The sequence below is a fragment of the Triturus cristatus genome, chromosome 2_1, assembly GCF_964204655.1.
Source record: "Triturus cristatus chromosome 2_1, aTriCri1.1, whole genome shotgun sequence".
In the NCBI taxonomy this organism is placed as follows: domain Eukaryota; kingdom Metazoa; phylum Chordata; class Amphibia; order Caudata; family Salamandridae; genus Triturus; species Triturus cristatus.
The window spans coordinates 550,949,157-550,967,938 of NC_140581.1; the positions used below are offsets into that span (position 1 = coordinate 550,949,157).

At 46.7% G+C, this 18,782-nt stretch overlaps 1 protein-coding gene across 1 annotated transcript in view; it reads right to left on the reverse strand.

The window, feature by feature from the left end:
* TMEM161B (transmembrane protein 161B) overlaps window positions 1-18,782 on the reverse strand; it is a 223,556-nt gene that overhangs the window by 81,729 nt on the left and 123,045 nt on the right. The window lies entirely within an intron of this gene.

Genomic DNA, 18,782 nt, shown 5'->3' on the forward strand with positions numbered 1-18,782 from the left:
TTGTGGACATCTCTGCCACACCAAGAGACAAAGTCTAAAAAATCTTCGACAAAAAGGCGGAAAAGAGGCAAGTTAAAAAGAGCCTGAGGTAGCTCTTCTCCGGATCTGTGCTGACTGGCCCAGAAAGAAAATGACTGAGGTCAGCATAATGGGGTGTCACCTATATAGGCACCACGCACGTCACTTCAGTCATGGATGCCACCGTCATACAGGGCCAAACGACACCGCCAACCAGCGTGAAGGAATCTGCTCAAGAAAACTATCCGGATCCAGTCTGACGTCTGGGGATAATTCGAAGGTAAGGAATCTGCTGTTAGAAGTATCAATCAGATATACTGAACAGATAGGAAGCAAGACAGTTTTACCTCAAGTAGAAGAAATCTGTGAGCTAGAAAACCAATTAAAATGGTTCCGTAGTGGTTTTAGGTCCACTCATGGAAACTGGTGACAACCAACTCTGTCTCTCTTTGGTGCACTGGGGTGGCTTTGTACCTTCACCAGTAGGCTCAGCTCACACCCTCGGTTTCCCTTTTCACCTGTTAAGGTAGCAGCAGTGGTTAAGTTATTCAGCTGAAACGAAAAATGGTTTATATGAGAACCAGCGCAACTCCTGCTTCTCCTAGGTTCTGCTTATTATGAAAAGCTGCAGCTTCACCAATTATCTTACTGGAGGGAAAAATGTCAAATACCACTGGGCTGGAGAAGAAAAAATACAAAAAGAAATGTTTATTTTTCTCCAGCTCTGTAGCATTCAGTCTTGTTTTCCCCCCATCAGTGAGGCAATGAAAACTGCTAGGTCATAACTTAAAGGGAGAATATCGAAACTTTAACAAAGCTCACCCTTACTGAAGGTTATTTCAGTTCTTTCCAAATGAACTAAAGTAGGTACGGCTGCAATTGGGTTGAGGGCATTCAAACCTTCAAATGACACCATATACAGAAACATTTTCATTTGGTACTGTAGGTTTTGGTCATAGCAGGTGCACATGCTGCCCTGCAATCTGGGGGGTCCATCTAAGAGTCTAAACTCTAAGTGGTCAAGAACAAGACGGTCAGGCTGGCAGACTTCAGGGTGTGATGCAGGATTACACTGTTATGCCTGGTAAGAAGCTTTGGATCGATCTTCAGTAGTATTATTGGGTGCATAAACAGCCAGATTAGTATGGAATACCAAAACTGGTCTGGCCATGTTGGAGGATTAATATCAGCAAGCATGACTTAGTCTTAGACTTCCTCAGCACACAGAGAATGACAGAAAATGACAGAACGGCATAGGCTTTGCCTTTTAAACCGTGTTGTCAATATATACTTATGCAATTGCAGCATTTCTTATTTTCCAAGGTTGCGAAGAGATACTAGATGGGATGATCCCACTTGTTGAAACTTGGTCGCAACTGGTCCTGGTGGAGCTCCCACTTGTTACAGTCTGAGAGACCAGCTGGGTGCATATGCATGTTCGCTCTGAAATACAGACACATTTTCCACTGATGCATCCACCATGTTTGTTATTCAATACCATAGTGACTGTGCATACTCCAATAGGAGGTGAGACCTCGTGCATCTTTGATTTGTGATGTCATAAATGAATATGTGTTGTAGTGACTTCACTTTCAACCACTGACCTCTTGTTGATTGCTCCTGCATCAGAGCTCCCAAAACATCTACAAAAGCATCCGTCATCATGAGGACTCTGTCAGCCTAAGGTTGAAAGCAATCAATCAGGATTGGCAAAGTGCAACTACTCACCTGTGAGGGTCTCAAAGCATTGGGGGGGGGAGGGTGGGGGTGGCTCAGTTGTGTGCGGAATTCACCCGAAAAGCCAGGTCTTGAGGTCCTTCCTGAACTGGGGCAATGTGGAAGATTGCCGGATGTGGAGGAGGAGGGCGTTTCAGGCTTTGGCTGCGGGGTAGGAGAAGGACTTTCCTCACGTTCTAGTCTTGCTGGTATGTGGAATGGTGGCCAGTGAGAGCTGGGCTGATCGGAGGGGTCTTCTGGGTGTGCAGAAGGAGAGGCGGCTGTTCAGGTATTCCGGTCCGGTGTTGTGAAGGACCTTGTATGAGTGGGTGAGGAGTTTGAAGTTTATTCTTCTATCAACTGGTAGCTCGTGGAGGTGTTGGGTGATGTGACTGTGATGGGGGATGTTGAGGATCAGTCTGGCTTCGCTGTTCTGGACAGTTGGAGTTTGCGTAGGAGTTTCTTGTTTAAAAGCAGACCTGCCTTTGGGCTTTTCAGGGAACCTCCACAAGAACCCACTTGAAATATTGAGTGACTTTCATGACGTCTTGCCAGCAGCCTGTATACTGCAGTCACTGTTATTCCAGCTCTCCTTGGACTGGTTTCATCCATACACGGCAGAATGCATTGAGTCCTAGTCAGAACGACATAAGGGCTAGTTGTGATTTTTTTCCCCCCAATCAATTGTTTACTAACATTTTTAAAACAATACATGTGCAAGACTCAGAAGTAAATGACAAGTCAAACATTACAAGTTTAGCATAAACTTCAGACTCATCTTGCTCTCACACACCACCCAGTAGGGGATCTTTACCAAATTTATCAGGAAGCTGCCAAGACATCACTCACTCTGAGTGTGTTGAGTTTTAACGGGGTTACCCACAAAAACTACCCGACCTGGATCAGTATTACAGTACAATAGAAAGGCGGTCGCGGTAGCAACTATTTTAAGAACAATCAAAGAAAATGCAATCACCACGCTTTTCTGAGATGCTTGAATCAAATTTAATTCCAAAATCATAAGCACCTAATGCAATTCAAAGTCAAAGCATTTCTTGGTGGCAACACAGTTGCTCCAACATATAACAGTGCTCTTGGTGTAGAGGGAGAAAAAGAAAAGTGTGGGTAGATGGTGGTGGACATGTGAGTGAAGGACAGGGTAAAGGTATTGTGACATGTATACATCATTTGTATAGTATAGGTCCTTTCCGGCCTAACACAGGTCAATTGTTCCTGAATAGATACATAACTCTAATGAACATAATTATTATATAAAGGTCTGTCCTTAGAGCTTGTAGTGGGGTTGTATGTTGTCAACGTTTCGACCCCTAGGATTGAGGGTAAATTAGTCCTCACGGTGGGGTCTTCATCAGGTCAAAGTTGAGAAGAGCACCTGTGAATTATCTGAGAATTGTGTAAGAAAAAAAGGGAACTATTTGTAAAAAAGGGGTGAGCGCTTAGATATATCTGGTAACAAATACCTACTTATGGCATCAGCAAGGTAGCTTCGCTGTGCGTTCAAGGAAAAAGAAGAGCTAATACGTAGCTCCTACAGTTTGAGAGAAAAAGAGTAAAATGGAATCAGTAATCTAATGTCCATAAACAAGGTCTCACTACATGGTTTAACATAATTAAAGGACTTACTACGTCAAAAAAGACTTCTGCAGAGGTAAATTAATCACTCACAGGGGGGGGGGGGGAACAGATCCAAACTCTAACTGATACAAGGAGAAAGCATAAAAAAAAACCTGGGTGTAAGAACAAATGATCAAGACTCTCGTTTGCAGACGATTTACAGTAGTAGAGTCAGCATATTGTCTAGGACTATCTAAAGAGTGAACAGATTAGAGGGCCCTTCCAGGTGTCTGGCTAGTGGTGCCTTGCTTTACCGCATGTGCCAAATGTGAAAATAATGGGCATCGTGGTCCCGCGAAATCGGCATAGGAGAGTCAAGAAAAACTGCAAATATGCATGCATCCTAAGATTCTCAACATAGTTGGAGCTGTCTCTAATAGCTCGAAACGAGGTGTAGAAGCCCGTGTAAGAACGTGGACTTGTAGAATTAGAGTGAGTTGCTATGCTTATGGTAATGGCTAGGCCGGTGCCTTGAGCGTGGAGGACCGATGTGCTTCCACATGCAGTGCCGACAGTGAGACCTCAAAGATCTGGTGCAAATCTACTTCGCGCCGGGAGGTAGTGATAAAGGTCTAAACCGTGCCAAGACCGAGCAGTGCAATAATTCGCATGAACTTTTCAACAGTCATGTTGTCTCCGCGAGAGGGGAATGAAATGTTCCTAAACAGCGCATTGCAATTAACTACCTACCCTAATCCTGAACTCATCTTGATTGAAGCATGCGAGTAACATTTGGTGGTGAGCATCGTTGTGACGTGAAGGGGAACGGAAAACAAATCGCTAGGAAGTGCTTACCTCGTTCACGGCCATCGGGCTCTGGAGTGAGTGCGGGTGCTGAATCTCACACTGTAAATGCGGTAGAAGCGTAGCGCGCGTGCATCGCGATGTGCAGCCGCTGAATGCTGTATTGGGGGCTCGTGATGCGTCGGCCAATGGGAGAAAGGGGGGGGGGGCGGGGGCGAGAATGTCGGAGCTCCATTCGGTTATCGACTCCATCAGGAGGGAAGTCAAAGATAGACGATTTAAGAAAAACATACCTCGAAGTGTAAAGGTGAATGGGGATGCATGGAAAAAGGGGGAGTTTATGACTACCGTATAAGAAATGCGGCGTCAGTCTTCGACTGTCATTGTACAAGGCAGTACATGTGTATAGTATTATGTAGAATGCGAGTGCATATTAATCCATAAAGACGTTGGCATCCCACATGGAGCCTTTTAGGAAACAAATCGGGTGTCAGGGATGCCCTGGGTGGAACATTCAACATTGCTCGCGATTGTCTACGTTTTTAACAAATGCCTTAGATGGAAAACCATACAACTACACACTCGGGTATGTATAGTGTCATTCACAAGTAGACCTGTGCACATAAGATACTACTGTGTTAAACATTTGATCTGGGAATGGAGTCTATCGTGGTATTCGTCACAAGACCTTTCTGGTGCAAGTTGGTATAAAGCCTAGATGGTTGGCGTTCTGCATAACCCGTACAACATTAATATTTGGAATTGACAGTACTACAAAGTCTTTCCGGTAGAGTACATATCGGTACATATTTGGATTGTTGGTCGTACCTATCATCACATTTCGGTTTTAAACAGTTGTTATCAAATGCATGCAGACAACATTATGCATAGTAAAATCTCATCTCATTGTTGATGTATATTCTAAGTGTCAGACATTGGAGCGTCATCAACAAAGCTAGGCACCAATGTATCTCTCATAGTTATTCGGTTGTCAAACCAGCTAGTTGGGCGTTTGAGCCATCTAGTTCATTTAGTCCATTATTTACAGTGTCCAAAAGGTACATCCATTTACACTCCCTTAAGTTAAGGATGGGGCCCAGCCCCCTCCCCGTTGACCCAATGACACTTTCTCAAGTACCACCCATTTGATGGAATCTGGCGTGTGTGTTTGGTTTGTAAAATGTTCAACAAGAGGGGCCCCTGTGGTACTACATCAAATTCTGCTGCAGTGCTGTAGGATCCGTGATTTGATTTTTTGTCTTGTTTGTCCGATATACAGTTGATTGCATTGGCACAGGATTGCGTAAATTACCTCACAAGAATTGCAGTTAGTATGTGCTTAGAGTTCAATGGTGTGATGTTTGTAGCAGAAAGTTTTGGTTTCTTACATGCCTTACATTTAGTACATTTATAGTGGCCCACCACTTCAGGTAGATTCCACATTCTTTGGATGGTCTGTTTAGGTGGCATGTCCAAAAGGGAGTAGATGACATGGTCTCTGATGTTTTTGACTTTCTTAAACGCATGCCTCGGCAGATCCTGGACTTCCAGGTCGTCTGAAATCAAACCCCAATGTCCATTGATTATTCTTTTGATTTCATTGTTCCTGGTGCAGTAGGTGGTTACACAAATCATTCTGTTGTTTTCAATTTGACGTTGTTTGGGTATCAATAGTGTCTCTCTGTTATACCATGCTCTTTTGCGTGCTCTTCACAAGTCTTTTGGGATAGCCCCGCCCCATGAGGCGTGTGATCAGGTTTTCAGATTCTCTGAAAAAATCTTCCTTCAGCGTGCAATTCCTCCATATCCGAAGGAACTGGCCAAATGGCAGGTTGTCACGGAGACCGCGGGTATGAGGACTTGTATACCTCAGCAGGGTATTGCGTTCCGCTGGTTTTCTGTATAGGTGGTCTTCTGAAGTCTTGATACTAATATCCAAGAAATCTATGGTGTGTATCCCAATGGATGGTACACTTGATGTCGTTGGAGCAAGTGTTCAGCCAATCAAGGAAGCTCCTCAATTCAGTTTCATCTCCTGTCCAAATAAGAAGCACATCATCTATGTATCTTCTCCATTCAGTGACATGCCTACAGAATGGATTGGTATTAGAGAAGATGTAGTTGTCCTCAAAGTTGTCCATGAAGAGGATCGCTAAGTCCGGGGCAAAGGCCGGCCCCATCGCTACTCCTTTGGTTTGGTTAAATAATTCACTTTGAAAAATAAAATAGTTCATAATCATAGCCACCTCCAGGAGTTCTACTATGAATTCTGTGGGGACATTGGCTGGTTGAGGTCTTTTGTCGTAGGCTATTCTCATACAATCCAAGGCTGGTTGTTGCGGGATACTAGTGTATGTCTAAGTTCAAATTTGTTACCAGATATATCTAAGCGCTCACCCCCCTTTTATAAATAGTCACCTTTTTTCTTACACAATTCTCTGATTATTCACAGGTGCTCTTTTCAGCCTTGTCCTGATGAAGACCCCCACCTTGAGGACTAATTTACCCTCAATCCTAGGGGTCGATATGTTGACAACATACAACCCCACTACAAGCTCTAAGGACAGACCTTTATAATAATTATGTTCATTAGAGTTATGTATCTATTCAGGAACAATTGACCTGTGTTAGGTTGGAAAGGTCCTATACTATGTACAAATGATGTATACATGTCACAATACCTTTTCACTGTCCTTCACTCACATCTCCATCACCATCTACCCAATCTTTTCTTTTTCTCCCTCTACACCAAGAGCACTGTAAATATCTACCGCACTGTTATATGTTAGAGCAACTGTTGCCACAAGAACTGCTTTGACTTTGAATTGCATTAGGTGCTTTTGATTTTGGAATTAAATTTGATTCAAGCATCTCAGAAAAGCAAGAGTGGTGATTGTGTTTTCTTTGTTCTTAAAATAGTTGCTACCGTGACCGCCTTTCTATTGTACTGTAAGACATCACTCACAGCAGAGTCCCAACCGGGTGCTTCAGAGGGTAAGGATCCAACCGTGCACTTTGGATATAGTCTCACACATCACTGCATAAGAGTCCATCCCCGCACACACCTATGAGCCCATAGAACCCTATTCTAGTACAGAGTCCAAGCAGATCCATTTAAGTGCCAGGAAAAAGGCTTTTGGTACTCTGCAGACAACAGCTTCTTCTGCAAGAGGCAGGGTGCAAATGTGGGCCAACATCAAGTCAGGAAGTGACACTAGATGCTCTTGAAGATCTCAATTTGATCATTCACTCTACATGCTACCTGTGCACATGCTGCTATGGAGCAGCAACTCAGACCACCGTTCCCCATGAGTGGGCACTGTTACAGATCTCCGGTATCTTAGCATACATATTTAACCCCAAGAAAATATGTAGTATGTCACAGATGTTTTAAAAGGAATTTTACATGTGCTTTACTGACCCATCTGCGATTTCAGTGGCACAGATCAGCTTTCCTTGGTGTAGTCAACAGTTGGTCAAAGTCTCGACCACAGTAGGGTGGGATTGATGCACAAGCCCTTTTTTTTTTGTTAGCAGACCCAACACCATTACTCTGGTGAACTGGTTCACAGTGCTTCCTTTATAAGTCTGGCGTTAGACAAGGCCTTTTGATTTTACTTAAATATGTAAAATACACTTACATACATGGGATTTCAGCCACTTCTCTTCATCCATTGGTCTGTTCGGTGTCACTCATTTTGATTCCGCCCACCACAGCCTGCAGCATGGGGCAGTGTTAGTCTACTTAAGCCACTGGCTAACTGCACTTTGAGTGATTGTATTTTGCTCACTGACAAGGAACACATCCGTACACAAGCTAGTTCCTTCAGTGCCGGTGTTATTTTTATTTTATAATTACTTTAGTGTTGCCTTTATGTTTGCAGCAGGACACTTCTGAAGCACATTCCATCGTTATCAGATCCCATCTCCTGCCAATGCTGTTACAAATTCCTTTTGGAGTGCTTTGCTTTTCTGACAGCTGCTATTTCACAGCATACCAGATCAGATTATGCCCATTTGAAACTGTTCTATATTAAGTTATTCTGTTTTTACTTTTTTTCTTTCTCTCCTTTCTTTCCTTCATGCCATTTTTCCCCTTCTCTGTTTCTTTCCTACCTTCCTTCTCTCCCGTTTTGCAGATGTTGCATTTCAGAAGTTTGTGCGAAGGATGTAGACAATACAGGATACATGATGATCCTTGTAGATGGGTTCTTTAATTGCAAGAAGAACAAGTTTTGAAGAGCAATTTGTTCTCTTTATCGGATATTAAGGGAGTTGAAGTATCTGCCTTCACTGTTTGGCCATAGAATATCAAGGAAACCCCCTAGAAACAACTCACAGTTGAGAGTAGCTGGGACGGATTACAGTCCAGAGAAGGTCAGGTAAATGACAAAATCTAAAGGATCAAGTTACTTACCTTCGATAACACTCTTTCTGGTCAATGACCTTTGAATACTCTCCACGTGTAAGACTGGATCCGGAATGTTTCTCAGCAACGAGCCTGCACGTAGCTGGGTGGAATCGTGTGGCTCCCTTGAAGTGAAGCTGCATGTAAGTGCCACCCCTACATGCTGTCAGTTTCTTAAATGACTAGATGTGCTCTCAGACAAGAAGTGCGACGATAGTTGGCAGCAGTGTGCCAATTCCTAATTTGGGACCCTTTTAGAGGTTAATTCAAGACCTTTCCACATAACGGGGAGATGGGAGGACAGTGATGAATCATCCATCAGAAAGTGTAACCTCACATTAGAAGTGATACCAAACCTGCACCTTCCAAAGTAATAGGTCTCTCGCGTGGACTGAAGACAAAAGAATCTTGCAGAACCAACTGGGTGAAATGACCTTCCCAGCAGTCCTGGTAGTGAAAGCACATAGCACTTTGTGATCACGTGTACAGATGCCAATGACGTAGCCTGGCAGATATCAAGGACAGGTACTCAGCATGTCAACACAGTGCTAGTCGTCTCGGCCCCGGTGAAACAGGAACTTAGACCTTCATGGGGCTGCTTCTTGGCCAGTGCATAGAAGATCTTCATACCGAGGACTATCCACTATGAAAGAGTGTTTTAGCACAGCCTAGAGAACGCCATAATAAGCTGACAGCCCACACAGTGGTCCTTGGTATGATTATTGTAAACGCTTACCCTATCTTGAGTCCAGCTGATGAAGTTTCTCCTCCTCTTTCGATGGGTGACGAAGGGCGAAGAATGCTGGCAGTGTGATTGGTTTGGTCAACGTGAAAGGGAGTCATGACTGTAGGCAAGAAGGATGTTGCCAGCACCAGTTTGTCCAAAAAAAGGGGTGTAAGGAAGTTTCACCCACACAACGACCTGAAGTGATCACAATGAGGATGACATCCTTGAGAGTCAGAAGATGCAACGAGCGGTTGTGCTTCAGATCAAAGTAAGTGTCCCACTGTGGCACCACAAAAACCTTGGTAGGGAATATGTGTGTCCAAGCTTTAATAAATTTCAACGCAACAGGTGATTTCAATAATGATGGTTGGTCTGGCAAACAAAGGCTGACAGGATTGAGAACGGACCTTTAATAGTGCCCACTGCAAGACCTTGCTGGGCTAAACAGACAATGAACAGGAGAACATTAAACATTTTGGCGTGTAAAGGACCTATTTTCCAACTCCTAAACAGGCCACAAATTTAACTTAGACCCCAGTGTAAATTGACTTTGTGAAAAGCCACATGGTGGCAAGGAGGACATCCAGAAGGCTGAAGATGAATTGCAAATAACTGCCACCGCTCAATCTCCACACACAGTGGTGTAGATTGGGCAGGCTCAGGTGAAGGACCATGCCCTATTTCTGCAACAGAATATCCTCCTTAAGTGGGAGCCTGATCAGATAGATGCTCATGACCAGAAGTTCTGGGTACCACACTCTCCTGGATCACCCCAGAGTCACTATGATGACTTGGGCCAGTTCATTATCTTTATCAGAACTCTGGGAAGGAGAGGTAGGAACATGAAGGCCTACAGGAGTCCTGTGTCCCATTCCAGGTGGAATGCATCTCCCAGTGAGTGTCTTTGTGGGAAATTTAAAGCGCAAAACCTCCGACACTGCGCGTTCTATGGTGGTGAAAAGATATAGCCAGGTTCTATACGTTGTCGGAAAATACCCTGTACCACCTTGTGATGCAGACTCCATACGCGATCCGCCAATCAACACTGGCTGAGCTTGTCCACCCTTACATTCAAGTACCTTGCCAGGTGGTTCACAATTCGGGAGCTACACTAACACTCCAGCTAACTCAAGAGGCATAGAATTGAATATGCTACTTACCAGTATGCATCTGTTCTTGGCATGTAGGGCTGCTGACATTCATATCTGTGCATAGATCGCCGCCTAGTGTTGGATCCGGATGTTTGCACGTTGTTGTCCTGGAAGAGTCTTCGAAGTATCCTGAGATAGGTGACTCCTCCCCTGGACCACAGTGCGCATGGGCATCCTCTCCATCCTCAGATTGTTTTTCGCCATTGTGGCAGTGATGGAGTAGATACAGGAAGTGATGACCATGCTATACAGTAATTCTGAGAGCTGCAGCTGTTACAGGCGCCGGGGAGGAGGGTGGGCGATATGAATGTCAGCAGCCCTACATGCCAAGAACAGATGCATACTGGTAAGTAGCATATTCAGTTCGAGGCATGTGGGCTGCTGAATTCATATCTGTGCATAGAATACATAGCAGTACCTCCCATTAGCGGCAGCCACCAGTGCCAGCTGCAGCGGTCTGAAAAAGAGTTTTGAGAACAGCCTGTCCTACAGCTGCCTGCTGTTTTGAGTGTACATCTACACAGTAGTGTTTGGTAAATGTATGTATAGTGGACCATGTGGCTGCTCTACATATATCATGTAAAGGAATGTTTCCCAGGAAAGCCATGGAGGCCCCTAACTTACGTGTTGAGTGGGCCCGTGGGGGAATCGTTAATGTGCGTTTAGCCTTTTGATAGCAAATTTGAATACATTTAACGATCCATCTGGCTATACCTGCTTTGGAGATTGCGTTGCCTTTGTGTTGTGGGGAAAAGGCGACGAAAAGTTGTTTCGTTTTCCTAAAGTTTTTAGTTCTGTCTATATAGTGCATGAGGGCTCTTTTGACGTCTAGTGTATGGAGCATCCTTTCAGCGACATTTTGTGGATTCTGAAAGAAAACAGGCAGTTCAATGGTTTGATTCATGTGGAACTGCGATATGACTTTAGGCATGAATTTGGGGTTGGTACGTAGTACGACCCTGTTTGCGTGAACCTGTATGAATGGCTCTTGAATAGTTAGTGCCTGGAGTTCACTAACTCTTCTTAACGAAGTGATTGCTACTAGGAAAGCTACCTTCCAGGTGAGGAATTGAATCTCACATGAATGGAGAGGTTCGAAGGGTGGACCCATCAGTCGGGTGAGGACCAAGTTGAGGTTCCACACTGGTGATGGTGGGTGTCTTGGGGGAATTACTCGTTTAAGTCCCTCCAAGAAGGCTTTGATGGCAGGCACTCTGAATAAAGAGAGGTGCTGCCTGTTCTGGAGATAGGCTGCTATTGCGGTTAAATGGATACGTATTGAGGTGTATGCCAGATTGCATCGGTATAGGTGTAAGAGGTAACAGATTATGTTTTGAGTGGATGCGTCTAGCGGGTTAATGTCATTGTTATTACAATAAATGACAAACCTCTTCCATTTGGCTGCATAGCAAGCTCTGGTAGTGGGTCTCCTAGCTTCCTTAATGATCTCCATACAGTCAGGTGGCAGGTTTAGGTAGCCAAACTCTAGGACTTCAGGAGCCAGATTGCCAGGTTCAGCTGTTGCGGATCTGGGTGCTGAATTTCTCCATGGTTCTGCGTTAAAAACGCGGGTTTGATCCGCAGCCTTTGATGCGGCACCACGGAAAGTTCCAGAAAGGTGGTGTACCATGGCTGGCGTGCCCATGTTGGAGCAACCAGGATGAGTGTCAGTGAGTGCTGTCGCAGTTTGCGTGCCACTAGCGGTATCAACGGCGCTGGGAGAAAAGCGTACGCAAATCTACCGGACCAGTTCATCCATATCGCATTGCCCTGCGACTGTGGATGTGGGAACCTGGCGGCAAAGCTTTGGCATTTTGCGTTTTCCCTTGTGGCGAATAGGTCTATCTCTGGATGACCCCATTGCTGGAAGTATGGTTGGAGTACTGATGGGTGTAACTCCCACTCGTGCATCTGGTGGCTGTGTCTGCTGAGCAGATCCGCCATCTGGTTGTCCTTGCCTGGGAGGTGTTCCGCCATGAGGAATATGTTCCTCTGAATGGCCCACTTCCACATGCTCTGAGCCAGATGAGACAACTGTGGAGAGTGTGTTCCTCCCTGCTTTTGTATGTAGTACATGGCAGTCATGTTGTCCGTCCGGATCAACACGACCTTGTTGCACAGGTGTACTTTGAATGCTTTCAAAGCCAGGAAGATTGCCATCAGTTCCAGAAGGTTGATGTGCATCTTCTTTTGTTGTGTAGTCCATAGTCCCTGCACCGTGTAATTGAGTACATGGGCTCCCCATCCCTGGAGAGACGCGTCCGCTGTCAGTATTATTTGTGGAACAGGCTCTTGGAACGGTCGGCCCTTGCAAAGGTTTTGTGGATTCCACCAATGCAGAGAGTTGTATGCCCGACCGCTCACCAACACTAGGTCTTTTAATTGCCCGTGAGCCTGATTCCATTGACGTGCTAAGCACTCCTGAAGCGGGCGCATATGTAGTCTCGCGTGTGGGACTATGAAAATGCAGGAGGCCATCATGCCTATCAACTGCATGAACACTCGCGCAGGAAGGGAGTGTTGGGGTTTGAACTTGGAAATCAGCATTTGCATGCTGTTGATCCTCACTAAATTTGGCTGAGCTGTGGCTGCCAGAGTGTCTATGGTCGCACCTAGGTACTGTTGTACGTGTGCGGGTTGGAGATGTGATTTCGGGTAATTTAGTGAGAATCCCAGACTGTGAAGAAGGTGAATGGTGCGGGACATGTGGCTGGCACATTGCTGGGCTGACTTTGCCTGAACAAGCCAGTCGTCCAGGTAAGGGTAGTCGTGAATGTGTTGCCTCCGTAGATGTGCAGCCACGGTAGCTAGGCACTTTGTGAAAACTCTGGGTGCTGTTGTCACTCCGAAGGGGAGGACTTTGAATTGATAGTGCTGCCCCTGAATGGTGAACCGGAGATATTTTCTGTGTGACGGGTGTATGGGTATGTGGAAATACGCATCTTTGAGGTCTAGCGTGGCTAGGAAATCTCCCTGTCGGAGGAGCGGGAGAACCTGCTGTAGGGTGAGCATGTGAAAATGCTCTGAGAGAATGTAGTGGTTGAGGGGTCTCAGGTCTAGGATAGGTCTGAGTGACCCGTCCTTTTTTGGTATTAAGAAGTACAGAGAGTACACCCCTGTTCCCTGCTGGTGTACGGGCACGACCTCTATTGCGCCTTTTTGCAGCATACTTAGCACCTCCTGCTGTAATAACGCTAAGTGCTCTGAGGACATAGGATGGTGCCTTGGCGGTATGGTGGGTGGAGTGGAGGTTAATTCGAGACAGTAACCGTGTTGGATAACATCTTTGACCCACCTGTCTGTGGTGATGGAATCCCACGTGGACAGGAACCGCTGGAGCCTTCCCCCGACAGGTGTTATGTGGAAGGGAGAGGGCGTCACTGTTTGTTCTTGGGGGAGGACCTGGTATTGCCGTAACCACGTCCTCTGCCCTTGGTGCTGGAGCCACGATATCCACCTCGGGTGTTTTTATCGTAGGAACTCTGTGTGCCCCCTTTATTGTAGGTTTGCTGTGCCCCCTGTCCTCTACCTGCACCTCTATTTCCGGGGCGGCGAAAGGAGCCACCACGAAATGTCTGCGTTTGCAGAGCCCCCATTGACTTCGCAGTGTCCGTGTCTTTCTTTATCTTTTCTAAGGTGGTGTCAACCTCCGGCCCAAATAAGTAGTCGGGGTTGACCGGCTGATTGAGGATGTTATTTTGGACCTCAGGTTTGAATCCGGAGATTCGTAACCAGGCGTGTCGTCGTAGCATGACGCTGGTGTTTATTGCCCTTGCAGCAGTGTCTGCGGCATCCAGTGCACACTTGATGGATGCGTTCGTGAGCAGTTGTCCCTCCCTGATGAGGAGCTCCGCTGCCTCTTTGTACTCGTCTGGCAGGTGTTGGAGTAGGGTCTCTAACGTGTCATAGTGTGAGCGGTCGTAGCGAGCTAGGAGGGCCTGTGTATTGGCGATGCGCCATATGTTTGCTGCCTGGGCTGCAATCCGTTTGCCGGAGGTCTCTAGAACCTTGGACTCTTTGTCCGGGGGAGGAGCATCACCAGTTGTCTGAGAGTGTGCCCGTTTGCGAGCATTGGCAACTACAATGGAGTCCAGAGGCAACTGGCTTCTAATGTACGTGGGGTCCCCAGGTGCGGGTTTGTTCTTCTTCTCGATCCTGGGGTTTATTACCCGTGCCCTGGTGGTTTCCTTGAAAATGTCCTTTGCTGGCTTGAGGACACCTTTTAACATGGGCAGAGTCTTTACAGTCCTCTCGGAGGATGCGAAAGTGTCCACCAAGAAATCATCCTCGATAGTGTCTGAGTGGAGTTGCACTCCATGATTAGCTGCGGCACGTTCAATGAGGGCGTTGAATGCAGCAGTGTCCTCTGTGGGGGACGTTTTTGCACCATAAAGTTGCGTGTCCTGTGTATCCAGAGCGGCACCTGGGTCTACAGGGTCATCCCAGACTTGATCAGGGTCTTGCTGCCCCTCAGGGTCTATGTCCTCGGGGTAGGTGGTGTCGTCACCCATGTAGTCCACCACTGCATCCGTGTCGGAGTGCGTTGGAGAGAATGATGGATCTGTGTAAGAGGTGTGGATGCGTTCATAAATAACTGGTTCCGATTCCGCCGGCATTTTTTGTTTTAGCGGGATCCTGTAAGAGTCTAAAGCTTGCCCTGAAGTGATCTTCCGCTTTCGGAGCATGAGCCTGCCGGTGTCGGCGTCGATGAAGTGGGACGGCGATGTCCCAGTAGTCGAGTGTTCTGTAGATGGGGACCTTGTCTGGGTAACGCGGGTTCTGATTTCGAACATTTTCGGCGCCGTGGATGGCGGCAAACCAAAGGTGATGTTGGCTGGTGCCGAAGGTGCCTTCTGTGCCCGTGTCGGTACGGAGCCCGACGAGGTCTGGAGGGCTGCCTTTTCCCTGATGCGTTGCAAGGACGCTGCCACTTGTCGCACCTGGAACTCCGACGGTTCTTTGGCGCCGAGTGGTTCCGTAGAGGCAGGTGTGGACTTCTTCGAAGTGACCGGGTCATCGAGTTGAGGAGGAGTAGGAGCCGCCGACGGCATCGATGATGTACCGTAGTCGCTGCCTTCGAGGTGGATAGCGATGCAGTGGCTATTTTCACCTTGGTGGTCGGTGCCGATTGCTTCGGTGCCGGGGGCCGAGGCGCTTTGACGGTACCGACGGCTTTTCTTTTTGGGTCGGCGCCGACATCGGCTGCAGCGAGTTCGGCACCGAAGTCCCTTTTGGTGCGGTCGGAGCCGACGGGTTTGGCTGGCGTCGAAGGTGTGGTGTTCCTCGAGCCGACCAGTGTCAGTTTCACTTTCGGTTTCTGTTTAACCGGTGCGATGATTGGTTTCGGTTTCGTGGTAGGGAAACCAGTCTTTTTAGGTAACAATGGCTCTTGCTGTATGTCCGTGGCCGGGCCGAAGGGCGGGGCCGAAGAACTGCGGGATTGGTCTTGGGTAAGGCCCGAAGGCGATCCCTCGACCGGAGCAGTCGACTGACACACTGGGATAGCCTCAATTTGTACGGGTAGGCCTTGCTCCTCACCGGAGCTACATTCTTCGGCCCCTAAGGCCTCATCGTAGTCTCCTACCTCGTCGTCGGCTTCTTCCCTGTGAAAAAGCTCTTCATCGACATCCTCCGATCGGGAACCGTGTTCGGAAGTGGGGCTGGAGGGTATATTTTCCACGCTTTCCACATCTTCGTCCTCGGTGCTGAAGATGTTGGTCGGGGCCGGTGCCGCTTGCTGCGCTTCCAGTCGCGCGGCGCGTCGATTCCGGAGAGTCTTCTTGGATCGGAATCGGGCACAGGCCATGCATTTCGATTAGTCATGATCCGGTGAGAGGCATTTGTTACACCCCGGGTGGACGTCGATATGGGGGTATTTGGCGTGGCAAACAGGACACCGCTTGAATGGGGTCCTCGATTCCATCGTCGAAGTTCGGTCGATGGTCGGATTTAATGGATCCGAAAAGTTGTTAAAGCCGTGAATAACTAGCCTGTAAACTGTCGATACCGATCGGGAACAGTACCGTCGAAAACTAAAGGCCTTTTGGCCTGAAAACTAAATTTTCCTAACTTGAGTCAAGATAAGCACATCCGAACCCAATGGCGGAAAAAAACAATCTGAGGATGGAGAGGATGCCCATGCGCACTGTGGTCCAGGGGAGGAGTCACCTATCTCAGGATACTTCGAAGACTCTTCCAGGACAACAACGTGCAAACATCCGGACCCAACACTAGGCGGCGATCTATGCACAGATATGAATTCAGCAGCCCACATGCCTCGAACCTATAGAATACAGGCCTCCATTTTGCCCATTTTGTTTCAGTACCACATTGCACTGGCGTGGTCTGTGAGATTTTGCACAAGCCTCCCATTAATGTACGGCAGGAAGGCCTTCAACGCCAGACGAGTGTCTCGCAACTGAAATGGAGCTGGGTTTCTGCCAGGCATCAGAGTCCTCTAATCTCCACCTCCCCCAATAACTTCCCAAACCCAGCAGTTAAACATCCGTCATCACAGTCAGATTTGGGTGTGGAAGGGAGAGAGACTACAGCTGGGCCAATTGCAATCACACAGCCACCTCAGAAAATCGTGAGCAGTATCTTCAGAAATCTGGATAGCATCCGTCAGATTTCTTGAGTGCTGGGCCAACTGGCATTTCAAGTTCCACTGCACAGCCCATGTGAGCCACCTGGCATAGACAACAAGGGAGAAGCAGGTGGCTAAGAGATCTAGAAGCCTCAGGTCTGTTCTCACTGATAACCTGGAGTGAGGCGGATACATGAGGACCATAGCCCAAATGAAGCCCTTAAACCACACTGTATCCAGGATAGTCCCAAAGAACAGCAACCTCTGCAAAGTAGTCAGATGGAACTTTGATTTATTGAGAGTGAACCCCAACGATGTGAAGAGGTTCACCATCTGCTTGGGGTGCTCTATGACTGACTGTAGCACACCCCCATCCAAAAGCCAGTAGTCAAGGTAGCGGAAGGCTGAAATTCCCATCCTCCTAACGTGTTTCGTGACCATCACAAAACTCCTGTCGGCACTGGTAAGGCCAAAGGGGAGCCCAGCAACCTAGAAATGCTCCTGGCCAACCCTGAATAGCAGTTAACTCCTTTTGTACTTCAGAATGGGTAGACAAAAATACAGGTCCAGCAGGGCCAATGACACCATCCAGTCTCCTAGGTCCAGAGTCTCCATGATCTGGGCCAATGCGAGCATCTTAAATTTGTCCATCTACAGGAAGACATTCACAAGTCAATTTAGGCTTGAGGCCTCTGTTCTTTTTCAGTCCCATGTACAAGTCCAGAACCATCTCAATAGCACCAATGGAGAGCAATACTGACACCTCCTCCTCAACAATGGAGAGGTTAAGCAGAAGAGAAAGGGTAAGGCATAACCATGCTGAACAATCTGTCAAAGGATATACTGAATCCAGCCAACTACAGGATGGGAATGTGCTGCTAGGGAAAACCAAAGCAGCTTAGAGGTTGCTGCCACAGGGGAGGGGGACGTCAGGACTTGTAACCCTGATGACCCTCATCTTAAAGCATTCAATGGGACGGAGGTGATTGCTGCAACGGTTGCGGAGATTGAGGCGTCTGTATACCAGCGCCCCGAAGTAGCCCCTGAATTTCCTAAACTGAAGCAGGAATAGCTTGGAAGAAGTCAAGTATTTTAGGTGGCATACCATGGCTCGCTCCCAGGCAGGGCAGTATCAGCTTTATCACCAAACAGGCCTGAAGCAGCTAAAGGGCATATTCATGAGCAAGGCTTGCACATCTACAGAAAACTTTGTGGAACGCATCCACACCTTGTGGCAGAGAACAATGCTGGTGCAAACTGTCACAGTTGAGCTAAAAATGAAAAACTGCAACTGTAACTGCTTTCTCTACACACAGATGATATTTAGGGATTTTCCATATTCATGTGCCCATAAACACAGCTACTCTTTTTTCATTTTTTTTTTTAAGACTACTGTATGTAGAAATATTGGTTGACACAAATGCTGTGCTCTAAATACTGTTTATATAAATATTGTTCCACTGATTGTAGATTTTCCATTATTGATTCCAATAGGACAATATGTTTTTTAAAGCAATATTCAGGACAAAATATTGGTCAGGCAATATTTTGTTTGATACAATACCTTTCAAGTAGTTTTACAGGGTTTCATGTTTGGAATGGCTATTTAAAATGGCTGAAGTGCCTTGCAGATTTTTTGCCCAACCTCATCCACATCTACATACAGCAGCACCATTTAGTACCCGGGATGCTGACTTGTGGATTAATTTACTGCTCAAATAGTATTCAAATGAGCCTTTGGCAATTCTCATACATATCCTCAAAATGATTTAAAAAGTAGTGTGAAAGACTGATCAG